This window comes from Pezoporus occidentalis, unplaced genomic scaffold, assembly GCF_034315485.1.
Source record: "Pezoporus occidentalis ecotype Australia unplaced genomic scaffold, CSIRO_AGI_Poc_V1 ctg75, whole genome shotgun sequence".
NCBI classification, from domain to species: domain Eukaryota; kingdom Metazoa; phylum Chordata; class Aves; order Psittaciformes; family Psittacidae; genus Pezoporus; species Pezoporus occidentalis.
In genome coordinates, this window is record NW_026916104.1 from 1,643,843 (window position 1) to 1,668,056 (window position 24,214).

A 24,214-nucleotide genomic window follows, 5' to 3' on the forward strand; every position below is an offset into this window, starting at 1 on the left:
ATGATTCTGATTAATTCCATCTATGGGCAACACTGATTCCCGAACAAACTACTTTGTTTCAAGTAAAATGGAATGAGGTGCTTCTGTAATAAGAATGGCCCCATATGGAATTAATCAGGAACAGTTCCATGTGTAGAAAGCCTTAATTACCTTTTGAATGAGTTTCATTTGCAGTGTCTTTGCTGGAATGTATATTTGGATATATATATATATATTAGGATACTTGCAAATAGAGCACTAAATCTTTGTTTTAAAGTTTTTGCCAGAAGTCTTCAGAATTTGGGTTTGTTTTTTTTCCTTTCAAAAATCAGAACACAAATCTTTAGGGTTTTAGTCAGTATGTTAGGCTTTCTTTTTTAAGTTTAGAGTCTTGATTTTGCTCAAATAATAAATAGCGTAAACTTCTTACATGCTTTAATAAAATACTCCAAGTAATATTGAATGTTCTGGAGTAAATTTTCACAGTCAGCTTTGCTTGCCAGAATGATTGGAAATTTCTTCATTCAGGTAAATTTATAGATTAGTATGTTAATATATATTTATGTTTATAGATCTTATCTGTTTGACAAAAAGAACATCATAGCCTAGTGGTTTGGTTTATACTGGTAATTAAAGTCTCTTCAGTTTGAAATACAGTCCAGTCCATACATTTTGATACAATCAAATAGTAAATTTCATTGTTTTATCTGTGAACGTTACTTCTACCAGTGAATTGATACCAGTTACAGAATACAGAAGGGTATCTTAAGACACATACACACAAAAAAATTATTTTTCTTGTAATTGTTTCTTTTGAGTGTTTGCTAGCAGTAATTTAGTTAGATCTTTCTTTTTTTTCTTGAATATTGAAGTTTTTTGACCGTCTGGCTAGATTTCAGTGTTAGTCTTGTGTTGACAGACATTTCTTTGTATTCAGTTAAAATTATCATTTTGTATGTCTAAATAATGTTTGTATTAAAAATATGGGATTTTTAGTGGTGTCTAGAAAACCACTAGTCAGCCCTGATTTATCACAATGACTTGTATGTAATAAGAGAGGATGCAGTGGTGGAGAACAGAGCAGATTCCCAATACTTCTGAGTGCCTATGTATATCAAATGTTTCCACAATTTCATTAATTATGCTTCTCTAAAGAAAAAAAGTCTCCTTTTAATTCTCTGCTTTTAATATTTTCTTTCCTTCCTGAATGGAATTGATGTCAAGGATACTTACATCGCACTGCATGACTGATGTCCCCTGTGTGTGTCGTGCTGGAGTTAAGAAATGCTTATTTTTAGGGGGGGAAAAGAAGCAAAGCCCTCACAATCTCATTTCCAAACTGGACCATTAGTTTTCTTATTTAGTATAAGCATCAGTTACTACCTGCTTATAAAACTGTTGCTTAACTGAATTGTCTGAATTGTAGTTTACACTGTTTCTTTTGTATCATGCATTGCGCAGGCATTCTTTGACTTGTTCATCAGAAGTATGTGAGGGTATCTGCTTGAAATTAGAAACTTTCTGTATGAATCGTGAGTGTTCATAACTTTGTTGTGCCTACAGTTTTTCAAAACATGGATACCAACCCATAGTTGCCACAGCAGACTGGAAAAGAATTATACAGAGCAAAGTAAGGGGATGGCAGTTGTGCTCAGAAATAACTAGGTAGACTTGCATACTGAGATGGTAGTATCAGGCTAATGTAACTCAAGTGTTCAGGCCTGATAACAGTCGTTCAGTATAATTAATCAAGATGCAATGTGTTCAAGACCTTTTTTCTTTTTAATATTTAATAGTATTAGGGCTGCACATAAAACGAAGATACTTTTGAAAGAGCATATTCTTGAAACTCTGTCCAGGGCTGTGAGAATAACTCCTGTTCTGACCCCAAAGAGTTTCGGTATTAAATCAAGTAAGAATGTTAGAATTTTACTTAGGACTATCTACAAAAGATCACATAGCCTTTAGATTATTTGTTCAAGAAAATGCTCCATGTTAAACTTACTATGAAACTAAAATTAAAAAAAAAAAGCAGGGGGGGAAGGATTTAAAGAACTCAATACAGGTAGAATTGTCACCTCTATTTCTTCTTTACCTTTGGAAGGAGGAAAACAATGAAAAACAATGAAATTTTACCTGGCATTTAACTTGCCATTGTATGCTGTAGGGCTGATAGGCAGAAGCATGTGAATTTGGCAATATAATCGCTTCATCAACCTTTGGAAACTCTAGTTGTTTACATACCTGAATTGTAGCTTCTCAGAATTGACTTACAGTGGCAGTTGATGAAAAATGTTGTTTACGGATCTTAATCTTGGCTTCAGGTATTTGCTGCTATTAATGTAGATTACTCCAGATTCACACTTGAACAGAGTAATGAGAAAACAATCTACTCCAAAAGAAAATACAGTATGTATTTTGTTGTTATTAACATTACTGGAATCTTCCCTAGTCTCTTTGTGCATGCTGTTGTCCATCCTCCCAAACCTTCTGATTATCTCTTTGAAAACAGATTCTGACATGCTTCAACTTTCTTACTTAATGAGGTGGTTTCTCAGTCTTGGTTAAAGGAAGATAGGAAAGGAATTTGACAGTTCATTTTGGAAGCAAGATTTTGGGAGTTTTGCTTTTTATTCCCCCTTTTCATTTGCTTAGTCACAGTGGAATCTTTTCTGTAATTTTGAATTACTCTTCTATAGAAACTGTTTCTATAGAAATTTTTAACAGTCCTAAAGGCAATATGTGGCCCTTTTGAACACTTTGAATATTGGGTCCAGCTTAATTTCACTGTGCATAACTGCATGTCACAGTTTACTGTTGTGTAGAGGTAGGTGAGTTAGTTCAAATTGTTATTTACAAGAGCAGAAATGATCTGACCAAGTTGATTCGGAGCTTTGTGTAAGTACTGCTGTACTTGGAAGGCACAAATGGTGGAATAAGGCCTCAGATTTGCTGGTGAAGGAAGACTGTTCAAAGAAGGCTGAACCCTATAGAACTCAGTTCTTTTAGAAAAGGATAAAGTTTAGTGATATGGCAGTACTGACAGCCCCCAGGTTTTTTCCACTGCTTTCCGAGGCTGTACATGGGCCTGTAGAAGTGAGGACTGACATTCCATGCATCCTGCACAGCAGCCATTGCTCTTGACAGCCCCAGTAAACATTTCTGCGTACGTATTGTTTCCACACGTATAGTTACCTGTTGCTGAAGCCAAATTTTCTCTACTTCCAAGCCAAGCTGCTTACACTTAGCTTGGTCACTTCTCTCATACTTCAGGATCTGCAGTAAGAATCCTGATAGGTGTCACATGCATTTAGTGCAGGGTACTGAGTTCTTGTCATCCTAGGTAGTTCTGTCACTCTAATCCTTACATATGACTGGGCCTCGGAAGCAAATCTTGATACCTTACTAGTGATCCTGTCTCACGTGTTTAGAATACTGACATTTCAAGCATTCAAAAAAATCATATTTTAGGAAACAAGTGACCTTTATGTGGCCTAAAAATTAGAAGCTTGAGAAAGACGCATATTTCTAGTTCTTTTTGACTGCTTTCATGACTTCCAGTGGATTTGCATTTTCAAGCTTTTTTAGCAACCAGAAGTTAGGCTTCCAACAATAATTGGTTTTAGAAGTATAACATTTTATAAAAATACTTTGTCATAAATTTCTGTGTGGGTGTCAAGCTTTTGCAGTGCATGTACTTTATTTTTTAGGGGCCTAAATGGCTAATAATCAGACTGTAAAATTGTGTAGGTTTTTTTGTAATTAAGAAATTTGGCATTCACATGGTTCTGTTAATTTAAAGAATAATAAATGTACCACCTGTGATAAAAACTGCACCTGTTACTGTACTGCATTATCTTGATGCATCTACTTGATATCTGGCTTTATCAGTTTTGCAGTAGAGCAAGGGGACCTGAAAATGTCCATATGAAACCTTAGTGAGATAAAATCAGTTTCAGAGAATAAAGTAAGGTTTGCAAAGTGAATTATGTCCTTTATATGTGTTAAAATACTATTTCTGATGCAGAAATTAAGATCTACTCACTATTATTGCTATGATGAATGTTCTAGAGGTGCCTAAAATAAAGATACAAAACAGTTACACTTGACTTTAGTGTTCATGTCCAGAAAACAAAGGAATAGCTAGCAGATGGTCAGTACTAAATATTGTTGACCCATCTGACATTTTAGTTTGACCTTGTGTAGTCTGCACTAAAGCACTGGAAAGGCAGCTCTTTAACAACTAATTAGGTAAGACAGAGTCAGAAAAGACTTAGTAGGTCAGGATGCTTCTAGTTAGGAAAATGAAATAGAAAAGCATAAAGTATATCCAGAATTGTGTAATAAAAGTCTTGGATTTTAAAGCTAGCAGTTCTCACATGTTTTCAGTCCTAAGTCTACATGAGCTATTCACTGAGTAAGTGAACATTTCTATAATAATTTCATCAGACACTGACCTTAGATAGCTTGCTGTGCTTGCAGTCCAGCATTAAAATGAGGTGAGGTCCTTGACTATAATGTTGAAATAACTGCAGTGGAAGTGATGCTACTCAGGCAATTACTGACAGACTTTTGCCTAAAAATCTCCAACAAAGCATGGCTTTGAACACTGCCAGGGATGGGGCAGCCACAGCTTCTGTGGGGAGCCTTCATCTTCATTAAATTAAAAGTGTATTTTTAACCTGCATGACCTCAGAGGAGGACCTGTTTTTCAGAACTCCGTTCTACATGGCTAAGTTGAAAACCACCAGGGAGTCCAATTTCTGCTTTGCTGGTTCTTATGAAAAAAATTAATATTGTGTCTTCATTAGAGCTTGAGCTCATCTTAATTACCATGCCAGTTCTATACTACTAAAGCTTACTGGTACGTTTTGACTCACCCTAAATATAGTTGTGTCAACATAACTCTTGATAGTTAGTCAGTGTTGTTTATGTGGGTGATGTCCAGAAAAAAAGTGCTCGTGTCCTGCATTGTCACAAGGAGTGGTGGCAATTCTTCTGTTACAGAATAGCTCTTAGCCAAATCAATGTAAGCGTGTGAAGAAAAGACAAATGCCATGTTGTGTTTGGAACAAACCTTCTGGTTGCAACTAAACCCATACTATTCAGCTTATCTGAAACTGAAATATTCAAATCAGCAACATAAATGGTTTATCTAAATCAACACCTATTGAAATGTCAGAAAAACAGTGCCAATTACAACCAATTTAATATTGACTTTAACCAGCATTTGTGGTTTTTACTCTAAAGTCAGACTTGTTAAAATATATGTAATCCTAATAGTTCTGATACTGATATTATGGTTACTGAATAGTCACAGCCTTACTCAAATAAGAGGAAATTGATTTTTGACTCAATTGTATATTCAGCTTTGCTGTGTAGTTTCCCTGGTGGGTTCTTTAAAACTTGAATATTATATATAGAATCTGAGTTGGACTATGACAATCCTCCGTTGCACAGATGCCATGATTGCTTTTTAGTATCCATAGTTGAGGAAAAAAAAAACAATCAAATGACAGTAGTTTTATCTTGGTGTTTTCAGACATGATTTATTAGTTTAACTGTAGTTTTTGTTAGCTTTTCCAAATGTATTGAAGCTGCCTTTCCACACATTTCCAGCTGACTTAAATCCATTCACTGATGTAACCCTGCATACAAACTACTTTCATAACTATGTGAAATAAACACTTCTGTGACAGGTGAATGCTGCTCAAATCAGAAGCAGAAGAATCCTATTTCCCGAAACTATTCAAGAAGTAGAAACTTAATGGTCAAGGTATAATTTCAAGGTAGCTCCATTTTCCATATGAAGTGTAAGGTGTTTTTGTTTACTTGTGATGCAGCGTCTGCTAAGAACACAGGAGTGAAGTGTGTATGAGTGAAAGTATAAGCGACTTTGTACACAGCTAAATTAACTTGCATAGTAGACTGCTGAAAAAAATACAGAAAAACTACACAAGAGCTATGTTTTATAGTCTTCCAGTGAAGATTTTTACTGTTCTATTTCTGTGATAGAGCAGACGTCAGGAAGGAGAACAAAATCAGCCTTGGTGCCCATTCTTAACTATGACAAGGAATGGACAGATCAGGGTAGTCTCATTTTGCCCTTCATTTCTTTAACATCATCAGGGAGGGAAAAATTGCAGTACTGTTGCAGCAGCCGCAGAAGAGCCCTGTGCTGTTCAAAGCCACCTCTGATAGAGGTATTAAAGCCTTTATCCTTCATTTTGTGCGCATGATAGCACAAAATCTGAACTTTCACCTTTTTTCCGGCGTCATGATTATGGGCCTGATTTTCTACATTTTAGCTAGGTTATTTTTTCACTAAATTTAGCTGAGTTAGAAGTTACACAGCTGGATACTGGAATTACTCCTTCTTGTCAGTAATTCAAGACCTAAACCATTACAATTTCACTGACTTCAGTGAAAGTACATAATGTTGGCCAGTAATAGTGTAGCTGAGGAAGGATTGGTGTCTGCAAGTTTTCTACCATGTGTTATTGTGGGAATCAAAACAAAAAAAGAAAACTGAACAGAAGGTCCACCTTTTTGTGTTCCTTCAGTTTTTAATATATTACTTGAAGGGGTGGAGAGAGCAGTCGGATGCAATATAATTACTGAAGCTTTTATATTTTTTTCTAGCTCATATGTACGAGCTCTCGTGGGAGAGATGGAGACTTTCAAGCTGTTGTCCACTTAATTTTTATGTTCTCTCAGGTGTTACAGTACTAAGTTGTATTTTCATGTGAAATCACTACGCTTTAGCTATCTTATCTTCCTTATTCTGTCTCATAAAATTCAAGTGACTAGAAGTCACTGGATGGTTTTATGTGGGACTTCGCGTACACAGGAGAGTTGTATTCACATGTCAGTTGCTTTACATTGTAATGACCTTATCCACTCAGGAATTATGAAAAGATTCAAAAAGTTCTGGTGATGAAATATTTCAATTACAGTATTTTCAGGCTTTTGCTAGAGATCAAGGGAGTTCCAAACCGAGACGCTATGCTGTGATCTCAGCCAGGACCTCTTGACAGGTCAATAGTAAAGGCAAGGAAATGCTTTTAAAAGAAAAAGAACCAACTAATCGTGATTCCTTCCTTATTGGGTAGCTGCCCACATCACTGTGATAAGCCATCACTTCTGCTAGCTGGTGACTTGGAAACCAGTAAGGCTTTTGATAAAAGAACTTGTTAAAAGCCAAGAGCTTTTCTCAGGGGAAAAGGCTAACTGAATTTCCAAGGATTAATAAATCATGGACTTGAAATACGCACTCAGCCTTACAATCTTGTCTTCAGTTGTCTTCCTAGTACTGGGATACTCAATCTATTAACCTTGCAGAAAACACTACAATTGGTAAATATTTTTTAATTGCATTTGTCTTAATTGCAAATAATCACTTTTGTATGCTTACACCTACAGTTGGGTTGCTTTTGTCAGGTACAACTTGTCATGATTATGTTAAGTGGATGTGAGTCAATAACCTTTCCAAATATGATTCCTGAATGCTAAAAATGGGGACTCTTAGGGGCAGGGTTAAGAACTTATCATAATAGTAAGAATTTAATAGTTTACCTCATTAACTCCTATCCTTATAATATTTAGTTTGGCTCCTCTTCCTGCTACCTCACTGTAACATTTGACATACCTGATTTTTAAAAGTTATCATAGAAAAATATTTACAAAGTGCCTTGCAAATCAAGAGCCAACCAGTACATGAAGTAAATGTCAAAGTGTTATCATAGGAAATATTAAAACATTAATCATATGAAGTAGTTCTAGAGATCTTCCAACTATGAAGTAGCATATTTTCAATGCTACAATATTTAAGATGATATATTTGCAAACCTGAGGCATGTGAAAATGTAAGAGCAGACACAAATTTGTCATCCTGAGCATACTGAGAAGTCATTGCAAGACTTCATTTACTTTTACTATATTTCACTTCCCCTCAGCTCCTCAAGAGATTGTAATGTAATATTATGTGCACAAATTCTGAAATGGCTCTCAGACTGTTCCAGTAGTCCATGTTAGAGATGCCTTATCATTTATTTTCAGAAGAAATAGCTATGACATTTCAGTCATTCACAGTGTAAGTTGGGCAACATGAAAGCGTATATCCTGGACTTCTCTCAGCCTTCTTGAGAAGAACCTTCTCAACCCTCAGTCAATGAGATCATCATCACATTTTCTAGTGTGTAAAAGTATATGTATACTTGCAAATGCTACTATTATCTGCAAAATTAATGACAATGGCTTAATGACTTCATGACTTACCAGTAATCATCCTTCTGCAAGACTGCTTGAAAAAGAAACAATTGCAGTTGTCCCCTATATTTGTGAAAGCTTTGACAAAGGATTTACTACCGTGATGCATAATAGCTGACAAAATATAATGGCTGAGCTGAACATGCGGGCTTCCGGAGTTAGAGAAGTATCTAAGATATGGAAAAAGCAATAGGTATAGAACTAAATGCAGTAAACCATCTGTCTCTTTTGAGTGCTGAAAGATCTTGCAGGAACTGAACAATTAGTTTATCTCTGTGACTGTGCCAATGATGTCATGACTGTAATGCCAAAGTTTAGTGTTGTTTGCCCATAACAAAGTACTTGAAGGCAGTCCACCCTCTCGAACTCCACTGATACAGAATGCTTCTGAACAGCCCTATGATTTAAGTGCTGGCAGCAAATGCTCTACGACCCACACTCTGTAACAAATCTGGAGTCACATGAATGAAAACTGGCAGTCTTTGTGGATGACTATGCCTGAAGTAGCAAATAATCTTTGATGAGGTTATGACAGGGGATGAAAAAAAGTACCAAAGTTCTTCCAAGGGGTACTGTGTGATTCAGTTTTGTGGTGAGGCTGGGAGAGAGGTTTTCACTGAGGTAGGGAATACAATTGTATGGCTGTCAAAAATACAAGGAAAGTAAAAATAGTAATAAAAACATGAATAGTGCTTTGTGGTTTCATAATGTTATCATAAACTGTAATCATTCTTGAAATTATCTATTTTGCTTAAGAATGAGATACATGCAATCTTAGGTAGCAGCATATAAAGCAAAAATGACATAAGAGAGAAAAGTATTTAGAGGAAGAGTGGAGGAGTAAATGTGATATTTGCCATGGCAGTGGAATGCTGTAATCCTTACTTCTATTTCTTGTTTTGTTTTGTTTGTTTGGGTTTTTTTCAGTTATTATAGGAGACATTTGAATATATCAATTTTAAAGAAAGACAATAGCCTGGAAATACCATCTCTGCAAAATAATTCTTATGCTATACAGCATTTCCTGGAAGTGGCTACATGTCTCAGTTTCTAGGCCTTAACAGCCAGGTAAGTTCATTAGTGTTAAATCCACACATATGTGCTATATTCATGCTACTGAGTGAAGGAAAGAGAGCAGTGCGTTGGTGAGTGTAATCAATAAAAGAGATCAAGCTATGGAAATGAACAGGATGTCTGCTGGAAACCAAGAAACTGCTCAGGAGGTAAATCAGGGTGAGGAAGTTAACGAGGCCTTCTACAGGCAGCTGAGAGCGGCCTCACAGTCACAGGCCGTGGTCGTTGTGGGGGATTTTAACTTCCCTGATGTTTGCTGGAAGGACCACTCGGCAACCCAGCCGCAGTCCAGGAGGTTCCTCCAGTGTATGGATGATAACTTCCTCCTGCAAATGGTGGATGAGCCGACCAGGAGAGGAGCGCTGCTGGATCTCATCCTCACTAACAAGGAGGATCTGGTTGAAGCAGTAAGGGTTGAGGGCTGCCTTGGTTGCAGCGACCACGAGATGGTGAAGTTCAGGATCTTGTGTGGTAGGACCAGTAGAATAGCAAGTAGAATTGCAACCCTGGACTTTAGCAGGGCAAACTTTGGCCTTTTCAAGCAATTGCTAGGGGAAATCCCATGGGCAAGGCTGCTTGAAGGTAAAGGGGCCCAAGATAGTTGGTTGACATTCAAGGACTGCTTTTTCCGCGCTCAAGATCGGAGCATCCCGACACGTAGGAAGTCAAGGAAGAGGGCCAGGAGACCTGTGTGGCTAAATAGGGAATTGCTGGGTATGCTCCAGTGGAAGAGGAGAGTTTACAGGTCATGGAAGGAGGGGCTGGCCACTTGGGAGGAATATAAGGCTGCTGCTAGAGGATGTAGGAAGACAGCTAGGAGGACTAAGGCATCCTTAGAATTAAACCTGGTGAGAAGGGTCAAGGACAGCAAAAAGAGCTTTTTCAAATACATGGCAGATAAAACTAACACCAGAGGCAATGTAGGCCCACTGATGAACGGGATGGGTGCCCTGGTGACAGAAGATACAGAGATGGCAGAGTTACTGAATGCCTTCTTTGTCTACTCTGCTGCAGGCAGTCCTGAAGAGCCCTGTACCCCTGAGACCTTAGATGAAGTCAGGTCGACGGAGCGGTTTGCCTTAGTCGATGAGGAATGGGTTAGAGATCAGTTGAGCAATCTGGACATCCATAAATCCATGGGTCCAGATGGGATGCACCCGCGGATGCTGAGGGAACTGGCGGAAGTCATTGCTAGACCACTCTCCATCATCTTTACCAAGTCTTGGGAAACGGGAGAGGTGCCTGAGGACTGGAGGAAAGCAAATGTCACTCCGGTCTTCAAAAAGGGCAAGAAGGAGGACCCGGGTAACTATAGACCGGTCAGCCTCACCTCCATCCCTGGGAAAGTGATGGAACGCCTTATCCTTGGTGCCATCTTAAGGCATATCAAGGATAAGAGGGTTATGAGGGGCAGTCAACATGGCTTCACCAGGGGGAAATCATGTTTGACCAATCTCTTAGCCTTTTATGAGGAAATAACACGGTGGATGGATGATGGCAGAGCAGTGGATGTGGTCTACCTTGACTTCAGCAAAGCATTTGACACAGTCTCCCACAGCATCCTCACAGCTAAATTGAGGAAGTGTGGTCTGGATGATCAGGTAGTGAGGTGGACTGTGAACTGGCTGAAGGAGAGAAGCCAGAGAGTTGTAGTCTATGGGGCGGAGTCTAGTTGGAGGCCTGTAACTAGTGGAGTGCCTCAAGGGTCAGTACTGGGACCGGTATTATTTAATATATTCACCAACGATTTAGATGAGGGAATTGAGTGTACTATCAGCAAGTTTGCTGATGACGCTAAGCTGGGAGGAGTGGCTGACACACCAGAAGGCTGTGCTGCCATCCAGCGAGACCTGGACAGGCTGGAGAGTTGGGCAGGGAATAACTTGATGAAATATAACAAGGGAAAGTGTAGAGTCCTGCATCTGGGCAGGAACAACCCCAGGTTCCAGTATAGGTTGGGGAATGACCTGTTAGAGAGCAGTGTAGGGGAGAGGGACCTGGGGGTCCTGGTGAACGACAAGATGACCATGAGCCAACACTGTGCCCTTGTGGCTAAGAAGGCCAATGGCATCCTGGGGTGTATTAGAAGGGGGGTGGTTAGTAGGTCGAGAGAGGTCCTTCCCCTCTACTCTGCCCTGGTGAGACCCCATCTGGAATATTGTGTCCAGTTCTGGGCCCCTCAGTTCAAGAAGGACAGGGAGCTGCTGGGGAGAGTCCAGCGCAGGGCAACGAAGATGATTAAGGCAGTGGAGCATCTCCCTTATGAGGAAAGACTGAGAGAGCTGGGTCTCTATAGTTTGGAGGAGACTGAGGGGTGACCTTATAAGTGTCTATATAAAGGGGGAGTGTCATGAGGATGGAGCCAGGCTCTACTCAGTGGCAAACAATGACAGGACAAGGGGTAATGGGTGCAAACTGGAACACAAGAGGTTCCACTTAAACTTGAGAAGAAACTTCTTCTCAGTGAGGGTGACGGAACCCTGGAACAGGCTGCCCAGGGAAGTTGTGGAGTCTCCTTCCCTGGAGACATTCAAAACCCGCCTGGACAATTCCTGTGTAACGCTATCTAGGTGTTCCTGCTCCGGCAGGGGGATTGGACTAGATGATCTTTTGAGGTCCCTTCCAGTCTCTAGCATACTGTGAAAACTGGGCCATATCTGGAACTGCATCTTTCAAATTAGAGAAGCTAAATGGAGTTAAAATAGTTAGTTTGTCCAAGTATTTTCAACAGAAAGGGTCACAGAAACAGGGGCATATTACAAAAAAGCAAAAAGGTCAATGTAAAGCAGTGGTGCAAGCAGGAGAAATTTCTTCTCCCTGTTCCTATTAAGAGTTGATAGAACATGTTAAGAGAATATTCTGTTTTCTTCTCTTAGAAGTATCATAAAATTGATAATTTCCAAAAGCAGTGTCTGTCTGCCATTGTCCTGGATCCTGTACTCCCTTGTTAAAATTTATGTCAAAATTTATCCTGACCAGAGATTATTCTTACTCTGTAGCATCTGCTACTGCAGTTGTCAGAGACAGTTCAGCCTGCTGGGCTGGACCCAGAAGGGCTTTTCTTGTGCTCCTAATTACTAAATCTAGAGCGGTGGGAGATCCTTTCCTGAGGCTAAGAGCAAGGGTAGGGGAAGAGAATAGTAACACAAACAGGAGAACTTCTGTCGTGGAAACCTACATTTACACCACATCACATACAATATGAGATCCAACCTTCACTGCTACTATAGCACTACTCATTTGAGTTTGAATGAAGATAAAGCAATCTGATGGCTGCCAAAAAAAAGAGAAAATATTATGGCCATACATTGGAGCAACTTAAGTGTTTTTACCCAGCACTATAAAGGCAAACAAAGTGAACATCTGTTATATTTAAACATTTGCTTCAAAGAAAGAAAATTTCACACAAGCTCATACCATATACATGCATAAATGTTAGCATAAACTTCAACTCATTTCACTGAAGAGAATTCACAAGAGATTTTAACTCATGTAACATGCTTATACCAACAAACAGAATAGCATCAGTGGATTTCAGGTTTTTGAATGTTTGAATATTTCCTTTTGTACACCAGAAGGAAAATATGGGTGAGACACATGTTCTTTGCCTTGTATCTCTGAGAAATCCTTTGGAGTCTAGGAATTGCTCAAAATACTTTTTTTTTCATAGAAAGGAGGAGTATGCAGAATACTTTTCATCTGGCCCTGAGTAAAAGAATGTCTAAGGAGTGCCTGAAGGAAAACGTTATAGACTTCTCTCTATTCTTTTTAAATTACTTGCTTAAGAGAGTAAGGATGGTTTTAAAAGTAGGCATTCCATTCACCTAGAAGATGTGTGTTCTAGTTGTGTAGTGTGGAGCTTTGGTTATTTTTTAGGAAATTCTACCATTGTGTTGCTTGCATGTCACCTTTAATACAGTGATTCAGACATCGCAGTCTTAGTTTAAAATTTATTGTTCACATCAGTGGGTACAAATTATTTTTAGAGCACTAGCTGGTTTTAGCAGAGATATAAGCAATTATTATGCAGATCTCCCCCATTTAGCTCTGCTACTTTATCATACCTCACAGCTTCTTACCTGCTCCAGTCCTGAAAAAAGGAAGCTTATTTTTTTCTGGAATGCCTTTAAATAGCAAACTTCTGTGTATGCTCAAAATCAGCCATATGATTGGAAGGAAGCAAGGAAGAAAAGGAGAAGGAGAATTAAAACAGGACTTTTAATCTCTTGAAAAACAAGTGATTGTTCAAACTTTGATGTTGTAGGTGATTGCTTTTCCTCATCTCAGCTGCTTGTTCCTTGCTTTGTGTTCTGAAATGGGGAAAGATGGGTTATAGGTATAACTGAGTTATATGATTTCTCTTGCTACTGACATGAGCACTAAGCTATTAATATTTTCCTTCATTGCATTATTAATTTATTTGTAAATATTTACAATAAATTTCTTTACAGTATTTTTATTATGTAAATAATATTTACATATAATACACATATACATATTTATGTATAATTAACGTTTACATATAAATGTAACAATTTTATTATGTGATATAAATATTTTCATTTACAATAGTATTTAGTTTATTCAAAATTTACAGTAAATTTTGTTTATAATAAAATTATTAAAATATATTAATAATTTAAACAAATTATATTGCATTTTAGGGACTAAACTATGTCATTTTGGTATGAACATCTGTATTTTAAAAGGAAAATTTGAAAACTGACCTAGTTGCTTTCTTTACCACCTGCTTTTTAAAATCTATTCTGGTGAGAGGCAGAACAGTCAAAAGAAATTTAGACTGAGGGATGATCAGACTTGGAGAATATAACCAAATTACTCTAGACCAACAGCTGACAACCATTTTAGGCAGTTTTTGCAACTTCCCTCATCCTACCCTTTGCATCTGTAATGCTTTCTCTCCTCTCTAGACACAAGGTGCTGCAGACCTGAGCAACAGGGAATGAGAAGGAGGCAGAAGTGTTAGGATTATATAGTGGTATTTCTTTTGCTTGCTCTCTGGGCACACTTTCCTACTGTCTGGAAGAGAAGAGCAATGCTGAGGGCCTCAGTGAGGGGTGAAGAAGAATCAGGGATGCGGGCCTGCCTTTCTGTTCTCAGCCTGTGAACCTACAGGGTGCTCTTTTATTAAGAGATGAGAAGAAAAGGGGCATCAACAGCTACAGTGTAAGGAAGTAATTTGCTTTATGACCAAAGGGGTTGTGGGCGATACATTTTGCTGTTAGAAATGGGTTTGACATTGTTCCATATTGCAAGCAAACAATAAACTAGAGTCTAGAAGCAGAGTGAAAAATGACTCTCAAAGATGAGTTATCAGTGTTTTGTTTCAAACTAAGAGGGAATTTTAAGTTAGGTTCCAGCAGAGTCTGTCCTAAGGTAATTTCCATTTAATATTATAATTAAGCACTTGGGTAGTGGAAAGAATGCGCTTGCAAAATTTATGAGCAAGTGCAAGCTGGAAGAAAGGGCAAGTACTGTGAAGGGCAGAGCTATCTTAAGAAATTGGAATCGTGGTCCACAATAAGCAGGATAAATTCACTTAATAAATCTGGAAAATAAAGATTTACGAAGTCAGAAATCAGATACGTACAAACAAAAGAAGAAAGGACCATCAGTCAGTTACACAGCAGAAGGAATACAGAGCCTATTCTGACTAGCAAGATAAATATAAGCAAATAATACAGTAGTGTCAGGACTGAAATAATGTAGTTTTGGGAAATATTTGCAGGAAGGTAATGAATTAGGTCATGAACAAATTATTCTGGTATGCTCAGCAATGGTGAGACCTCAGTTGGAATGCTGAGTTTGGGTTTTGCACCACACTCTGAAAAGATGAAGGCAGACTATAGGAGGTGCAGAAAAAATCAACAGAAATGAGAGGCTCAGTGTAAATGGTTTCCTATGGCTTCATCTGGCCCTACATTTCTGTGAAATAATCTTTGAAAGTTTCATCATCTCTTTGCCCAATGCACTTTGCATATAGTTCTTCTGTTACTTTCACATATTTCACCAAGATTTCATGATTGTAAGAGTCCTTTGTCCACTGCAACTGTGGGAAACACGAAATCTGGATTTATTTGAAATCTCTGTGAGTTTAAATACTGACTTCACCAAGACCAGGATTTGGCCTTTTCACCCTGGCCATGTTTTCTATGTCCTGAATTTCATCTGCTGTTAAATGATTATTCATAGCTACTTTTTTGAGGATTAATTCTTGTTTGCATGGATTTGAATTGTGCCAAACATTTTTCTATGGTGATGTCATTTGTTACATTTTGTATAACCATTCTTTGTTCTTTCAAATCTGTTAGAAGATGAAGTAAACTCATAATTAAGATTAGGCATGCACTCAGCTGTTCAACAGCATTTGGTAGATTACAACTGTCACAATTACAGGAATTCTAATTTGGAGATTTATATGGCTGGAGAAATGGGCTGACAGAGCCTCATGAAGTTCAACAAGGGCAATTGCAATGTCCTGCACCTGGGGAGGAACAACCTTAGCTACGCTTAGTATATGATTGGGCTGCCTGGCTGGAAAGCAGCTTGCCAGAAAAAGACTTGAGAGTCCTGGTGGACACCAGGTTGAACATGTGCCAGCAGTGTGTCCTTGTAGCAAAGACAGCCAACAGTATCCTGGGCTGCATTAAGGAGGAATGTTGCCAAGAGGTCAAGGGAGGAAATTCTTGCTCTCTACTCAGCCCTGGTAAGGTCACACCATGTGTGTATATTAATACCTGAAGGGAAGGTGCAAAGAGGACAGAGCCAGGCTCTTTTCAGTGGTGCCCAGTGACAGGACTAGAGGCAGTGGGCGCAAAGCTGGTACACAGGAGGCTCTGAACATCAGGAAACATTTTTTTGAGGGTGACTGAGCACTGATGGAGGTTGCTTTGGGAGGTTGTGGAGTCTCCATCCTTGGAGATGGATACTCAAAGGCTGTCTGGATATGGTCCTAGGCAGCTGGCTCTTCATGGTCCTGCTTGAGCTGAGGGGATGGGCCAGATGACGTTCTAAGTTCCTTCCAACCTCAACCATTCTGTGATTCTGTGAATACTTCGGAAGCAGTAACCTTCATCTAAATACTGGTTGAAAGAATAGGACACAAGAGAGCAAAACAATCTAAAATATTAGCAAAAGCATGTGGTTGAAAGAAAAACAAGTGAGTTTTTGTATTTCTGTGAACAAAGAACCCTGCATGCAATTATTACCTTGTAGAGAATATTCATCCCATCGGTAAATTTTTTGAGAGATGTCTGAGAATGTATTAATCTCCTAGATGGCCATTTACTGTCCTTGCTTTTTTTACATCTAACTTCCAATTTAATCACTTGTCTTTTTCTTCTTAGTTTTACTCTGAAATTTATACTGGCCCTTCCCAAATATAGCACCTTTGTATCATATTTAATTTTAAATTAAAAAACTAACTAAATGAGAAAACTAATTTTCCACAATAAATCCTCATCCCGCACTATATTTGCAAATATTAATACCTGGTTATTTCTCTCTGTTTCCTTTGCCAAACCCCTTTACATAAGGTTTTTATTTACTTCGATATTATGTTTCCTATAACTAAGAGTATATGTCCACCTTTGTAGCTTGTGTAGCATGAAATAAGGTTGGTTACAGATGTCTCTGTCATGTATAGTGTTGACTATAAGATAGACTATTCATACCATTAAACTACCTGGTGTCCTGTCTTGGATCACTTAACATGTACCATAGGATTCTCAGTGATTTAAAAAAAAAAAATTACTGAACAATTTAACTAATGTCAGGTTTTGTTAGGGATGTGTCTTACCTACTTCATTGTCCTACTATTGCATGCCTTCCTATATCCTTATACTTAGAAATTCACAGGTAGACAGTTCTCTGAGGCTTAGAATGGTTTTATGATGTGTTTTTCCGAATGGAAGTCCCAGTCCATAAATACAGTTGTTCTTGAGATTTTATTTTCCCTTACACCACCTGAAGTTAACATTGTGCACCAGGCTACCCAATGAGTATGTATTTTTAGCTCAGAGTAAATGTCTTCATTCTGTTCCCTTACAGACGCTTCTCAAAGTTGCTCTTAAGGGATTACTTAGTAAAGCTTTAACATTACAAACTTTTTTCCAAGCAAAATTCACACACCTGAAAAACAAACTGCAAATGTAAAAGTTCTGTTAGGTCTGCTGAGTAACTTAAGAAGCTAGAATAAGTGGAACGTTTAGAACATAAACTACAAATCAGCCTTTTATCATTCTCTCTCGTGCCACTAACAAGTCCTTCTTGGTCTTCTCAGACCAAGGGTCTCTCCCTTAGAGACCCTTCCAGTTTTTTTGAAGTTCTATCTAGAGATCACAGAAACACGTGAGTGCGGCAGATGTCAGCAGTCCTAGCCCAGATTAGTTGCCTATTTCAATGCATGTGAGCAGTATGACAAGTGGCCTGGACAGATGTCTTCTGCTCCATGAGGGAGAAATCTGTGCTGCTGCAGTTTCACTGCTGTGGGTATTCAAACCCTAGTAAGCATGGCAATCATATTCCTTGGCTGCAGACTTGTCTTTTGTGCATATGTAGTTAACCACTCTATAAATTAAATCTCAGCATCTAGAAACAAGGAGTGGTTTAAAATTTGGGGGTATGTGGCTGTTCATTAGTTTGCCATTTACTAAATAACTGTCCACAACTAGGCATGTCCACGATTTGAAGGATTTGTCTGTTCATTGAGCTGACATAAAGTGAGGAAGCAACAGTGAAGCTAGTTCATGTGTGATATAAGAACATAAAATCATGCATTTTAATACCCAGCATGATAAATGTTTCTTTTTTCATAGTTGATGGAGATATATTAGTGAAATATACAGAATTTTAATCTTGAATTTGCAGTTCACTTCTTCAGATAAGTGTAGAATCTTACAGTGACGTTTCTTTTCTTATCCTTTATGTATGCAATTTACTGCATTTTGAAACACATATTTATCATAGAACTGAATGCATACTAAAACAAAACAGAACATATCTGCATTCATCCCTCACTGTGATGTTATCTTGTGCAGCTCTCCCCTTTCTGCCTTCTTGCTTTACTATTTATTCACTCTTAGTATCTGGTCTTTGTCTCATAAATCATGTTGATAGTAAGCTAAATCTAATGTATTGTATTTTAACATGAGATTACATTTGGCCTCTTGGGGACAGTATATAAGAAGACACAGGTTTTAATTTTGTCAATTTTTATTGTTTTCTTTTTAATACTCCTATGATCATTCTCTCTGTGATTCTAACTCACTTTCCTAAATGGCTTATTGAAGGATCACTTGATTCCCAGTTTTATTTCTTTAGTCTACCAACTCCTCCTAGCTTTCTACATCTGTGCTAATTTTCTCTCACTCCTTGGTTCTTTCACCACTTTCAATGCCTTTTCTGCCTATTCACATTATCACTCATGTTTTTACTTGCTTAAGTCTGTGCATGTTAATAATTCACTTGATTTGGAAGAATAATGCACATTTCTTCCTTGGCTCATGTATTCCAAACCAAACTGCTTCTGTTCACTGTTGGCACCAACTCACACGTGGTTTACTTAAAAATTGGTTTCAAAGCAAAAAAAACCAGCTGCGCAAAACAAAGTTTTCAGCATAGTGTATGTGTAAGTGCCATCTGAACGATTATTAATACAGTGTTTTTCTATGCATAGGGGCCAGGCCTCTCTCAAGCAATTTGTTTGATGTAAATTAAAATGGAAATTTAATTTTTATGACAGAAATAATTTACTGCAAAGATTCAAGATGAGATTAAAAATGCTTCTGATGTCCTGAATGAATGTAGATAATATATGCCTAAATAGAGCAGGACGTTCATATGTATATATTCATGTTTACATTTTGCATGTTACATGCAGCAGCTGAGCTTCTGTACTTCTGATTGTAGTATTTGTTTGATCACCAGGCAAATTGCTTGCTCTTTCTCTTTTCACTTGTAAAATGTGGATATAATTTCTATTTGTAATAATATAAGAATTAATGTTAGTAAACCAAGGATAAATTATTATCCATTGGCCTCATTACCAGCTCATTTATTTCAGTATAATTCCACTGATAATTAATAGTCCAAATATTTGCTAATTTTCCTTACTTTCTTTGAAAAAAAACCGATTTCTGTAATCCTTAGAAAATCCCACTGATAACTTGTTAATTAAGCTTTAGTAAGTGAGTAAAAGTGACTGTGTTTCTCTTTTTTTTTTGGTGATACATATTAGTTTATTGATATTGTTGCAGTGTCAGGAAAGCACCAGTGTTTTATAGTACAGATACACAGTAAAAGTATTGTCCTTTAAAAAAAGGGATCAGAATCTCAGAATTGGTTCAGAGTTCCAGCTGTGACTGGCAGAATATAACAATTGTGAAATACAGAATGAAAATAAATCTGTAGGTGGCTGGTTTAACCTATACAGTAATATCAGGCAGTACAGCCAAACTGCAGCACATGGGGAAATGTAAATAATTGTTACTAGTCCTCCCATAATCCTGGAAATTTCTAACGTTAATCATACCAAAGACAATCCTTCACTATATCCCAACTAAGTTGTTCTCTTCTGCTTCAGCAAGCAAAGTCTGATCTCTGTTTTGTTCAAGGAAATGTGATTTGTGGAACTGTAATTCTTGGCATAACTAGATAACCTTAAACACTGTCATCAGTTTCTGATCCTAATGGGTATGTCCTGAAATGAATTGAATTGTGTTGTCGTACTTCAGCCTAATGTTATAACATTATTTTGTAATTCCTTAGTACCTTTCATCTTATCTTATAAAACTTACTGGCAAATATTGTTGACAGAATGCTACTAATATTGCAGAGTTAAGAAAAAAAAAAATTACACAGAGCATTGCTGTTGTTGTAATAGAGCAATTGCCTTTAGCCATTTTATGTGTGTGTGATATAATTTCTAATTTCACAGTCACACTGTTTCTTCACAAGGGCCGTGCTGCAGTCAGGAGAAAAATAGTTGGTGCTTATTTGTGAGGAAGCATTTGATACTGCATTTCCTCCTAAGGGCGTGAGCTCTAAGTTGCTTTTGCTGAGTGTACTTCAGTCTGTCAGTCAGCATGCTTTTGGGTATCTTTTTGTTAACTATGAACACATCATTCACCTTTCAGAAGCCTAAGCTATGTCAACCTTGTTTGCAGCTTGAAACCTTCCAGGTACCAAGCGTCAAAGAACAGCCAGTATTCCTAAATGAGCTAGGGCCCCAGTCATATGCAGTATGGTTGGCATGATGCTCACCGATGCATGGGTTAAGAGTGAAAATGCAATCGAGAACCACTTGCAAAACAGCTTTACATCAGGACAGCAGTATGTGATTTTACATCATGGGACTCTCTTGTAGTCTTCAGACTAACCATGCAGTTTTCCATCTCTGCCGCAAGTGAGGAAGGTTGCTACTACAGAAAAAAGGCTCAATTGCAACACCTTCTGCAGTAAGCATTGGGAGGGGATTATATGATCATTTAATTAGAGAATGTATTAGTATAAATATGCACAAGTGGAAATTATGGCATCACAGGTAATCCTAATCCTGGCATTTAAAAAATTGTAAAATGCCTCTTTTTTTTTTTTTATTAAAGACATATACCTTTTTCTTTTCTGTCAATGTGCCATTGCCCATGGTTTTATCAATGCATGTTGAATAAAAAGAAATGTCATTGATGACATCTACAGAGGTCATCAGGAAAGCGGTAACTGCTATGTTAACTGTAGAAACTCCTGCCAACTCAAGCTGACAAGCCAGCTTCTATCAGCAGAGTGGTTGTCATCCTTTACATGGGCCATTTCTAGCCTTCTTTCAAAGACAGTTGATTATCAGCAGTGAGACCTCAGCAGTTTTCCCTCACCTTAAAAAAAACCTCATTTTCCTACTGAGGTTGCCTTTCTCAGCCCCAATCCTCACTGCCTGTCCTCCTGCAGGGAGGGTGCAGGGTAGATAATCTCTACTCTGTCCTTCAACTGTTGTGCATGCTCAGCATCCCAGCTGCTTGCCTGAAATGCGGTGTGTCATTTTCAGCATCACCATCTACTCCCTTTGCTTCTTCCAGATCTGCAGATATGCTGCACACTGCAATGCAGTGGATGCATAAATCACCTACTTACACGTGTATATATGCACAGGTACTGCAAGTATCCCAGTGCCAGCAGCATCGAGCTTTTCCTTACCATGAACTTCCCTTTTACAAGCTGGTCTGGTGCTGCTGCCTGGTTATAGACTTGGCTGCACCTGTTTAAAGTATTCTGAAAGAATGCACATATCCAGTGCTGTGATGACAACCACTGTCAGTGATTTTGTACCTCACAGAGACCCTTTGATCTGGAAAACATTGTATTTGTAGTTGGCAGTCAATACATGTTTTAAAATCAAATGCTTGTTAAATGAAAGGGAAAACTGTGTCTTTTGATATTCTGGATCTGGATTCATCACTGCTTACAGTACATGACAGGTTTTGAAAAACAAAGCTGCTGTGTCTTTCTGTACTGTTGTCTACTGGGATTGCAGATATTATAAAGTTATCTTTGGAGCAATTAGAACAGTGGCAGCAAAGACAATGCCTTTGGAACTCTGCTGTGAAATTCTGCATGAATACAGTCTGTAATTTTACATGGAAGAGAATTTATGGCTCCACTAAGCCATGCAGACAGTGGTAAATATGAAAAGATACAGAGAATTTATCTGAAAATTTCTGAAGTCAGAAGAATTCTAAAGAGACAAAATCAGATCTCAGCAAATCCCTGCCTTTCAGCAAGAAAACTGAAAGTGGCATGTCCAGAAACTGGGTAAATTAAAATTTAAACAATGCAAGATGAGTGTTAAGAAAATAGGAATGTTGAGAGCTCAGAGACAGCTTAGTCTTCCAGTTTGGAAGGAAATGCATCAGTATAACAAAAGCCTGACTTACCCAGCGATTTCCAGTAGAATTAGCAACAGTATAATAATTAATAATGGTGGTATCTGGATTTCCAGAGTTATGTTTCAGAACTTTTTACAATATCCTTGTACCAGTCAGAGCTCCTGTTTCTCTGAGGCTGTTGATATGAACATAGGCATGGCAAGGACTTCTGGGACAATTTTGCTACTCTCTCCCTAATGCAGGTCACACCACATATAATCCTTTCATTTACAAATTTATGAATCTTCATCTTTATATATTTAGGGAGTTTTGTTACTGTTACTGCCATTGAAAATCTGTTCCAGAGCCTCAAAACTCTCTGAGTATTCAAAATATTTTTCTAGTTCCTAGGTTAAATGTACTTACGATCCATTTATACCATTTCACATTTCTAACAAAATCCCACATCCTTTAGGTTGTAGCTCTTTCTTCAGAATGTCATTTACCATCTGATTTCTGTGTGGTCATTTTCCTTGGCAACCCTTAGTTTTGCAGACTTAAGTACACTGCACTCTTTCAGTTGGACGTCAGAGAGGGGCTCTGTGCTCTCCTTATCATCTGAGTAGCTGTGGTCCAATGTGAAATCTCTCCTGAAGCATACACAAAGGGTACGCAGCATTTGAGATGGGAATTCAGCATTTCAAAACCCAGCAGAGTTCAGGTATCTTTGTTGGAAACACCTCCCTTATACATTCTTAATGATACTTGCCTTTTTCACATCTATGCATGTTTTGCCTTATAGTTTGAGTGGCTGATAGTTTTCTGACAGTTTTCTGTGACTGTGCTGTTTCTTTTCTTTGGCTACTTCCAGCTTTCAGTTCAGATTCTTGTTGCTCCTGACAGAGCATTTACACTACATTTCATTCCATTTTATTATTCTGTTATTTAAGGGCATCCAGATTTTCCTAGTCTATATCCTGGTCTATCCTGGGTTCAGCACCCCATGCATGCAGGAGCAAATTCATAAGGGAGGAACATCCATCTTCTCCTCCTCCAGCATCTCGCAGGTGTTGCTCAGTTTAGTGCAGCCTTGTAAGTTTATTGTAGCTCCTCAACTGTATTTATGAGGGTTGTGGGGGGAGGCTGATGTGCCTAAGCTCTGACAGCAAGGAGACTTACCTTTGAGTTCTGTAGCTGCAGTACACACTGGTAACAATTCCTGTCTTCAGTATTTAAAAAAAGTTCCCACTTTTTAGAAATTTTCTTTATAAGGGCAAAGTTAAAATTCTGATTTTATTTTAAAGTATTTTTTTTTTTGGTTTCTCCTCTAAAGACAAATTATACAAAAGAAAGTAGATTAATGGATTTTATTTTTTTTCATTCCTACAGTTGTGGAAAACATAGGGATCTTTTCTTTATCCTCCTGAGACATCTGGCTCTTAACTGCGTGATTACTGTGATAAAATGAAAAATTGAAGGATCAAAAGAGATAAACCTGGCCTTATACCTCATCCAAGTAAATATTCTTCTGGCCTAAAATTATGCAGGGTGTAGTGATGAAGTGTGGTAGAAATTCTGTCAGTGCTTGGGCTACTCACTCATTTTTATGTCAGTGCATCTCTTACTGAAACAGGCAGTGTATCTCTCACTACCTACAGATAGGTTGTGAGATCTTAAATTGGTAAGTTTAAGTAAAATTCACGGCTGCCTTGGAGCATTATATGTGACATGAAGGTGAAGGTCAGCTCTCGTTTTCCATGGAAGAAATGGGAACCTGACATGACCTGATCGATGGAACATATTTAACTAATGTTCTCTGGGTTTATTCTGTCCTAAAAGCTGAACAATACCAAAAGTTGATAAACCATGGACCAGATATTTTTTCTCCAAGCAGTTGTTATACAGCACTCAAGCAATTAATAAAACCCCTAAGTTTAAAAGAGTCATCTCTTAATTCACTAAACATTACCAAACACGTCATTTTAGTTTTATTTTCCCCTTTTACAGTGGTAAAG

General features: G+C 38.1%; 1 long non-coding RNA gene across 1 annotated transcript; it reads left to right on the forward strand.

Moving 5' to 3' along the window:
• Positions 1-1,289: 1,289 nt before the first annotated feature.
• On the forward strand, positions 1,290-23,735 carry LOC134155178 (uncharacterized). Its single transcript, XR_009961459.1, has 4 exons — positions 1,290-1,609; positions 2,304-2,388; positions 20,708-20,798; positions 23,589-23,735. It is a non-coding gene; the product is annotated as an uncharacterized LOC134155178 (long non-coding RNA).
• Positions 23,736-24,214: the final 479 nt, after the last annotated feature.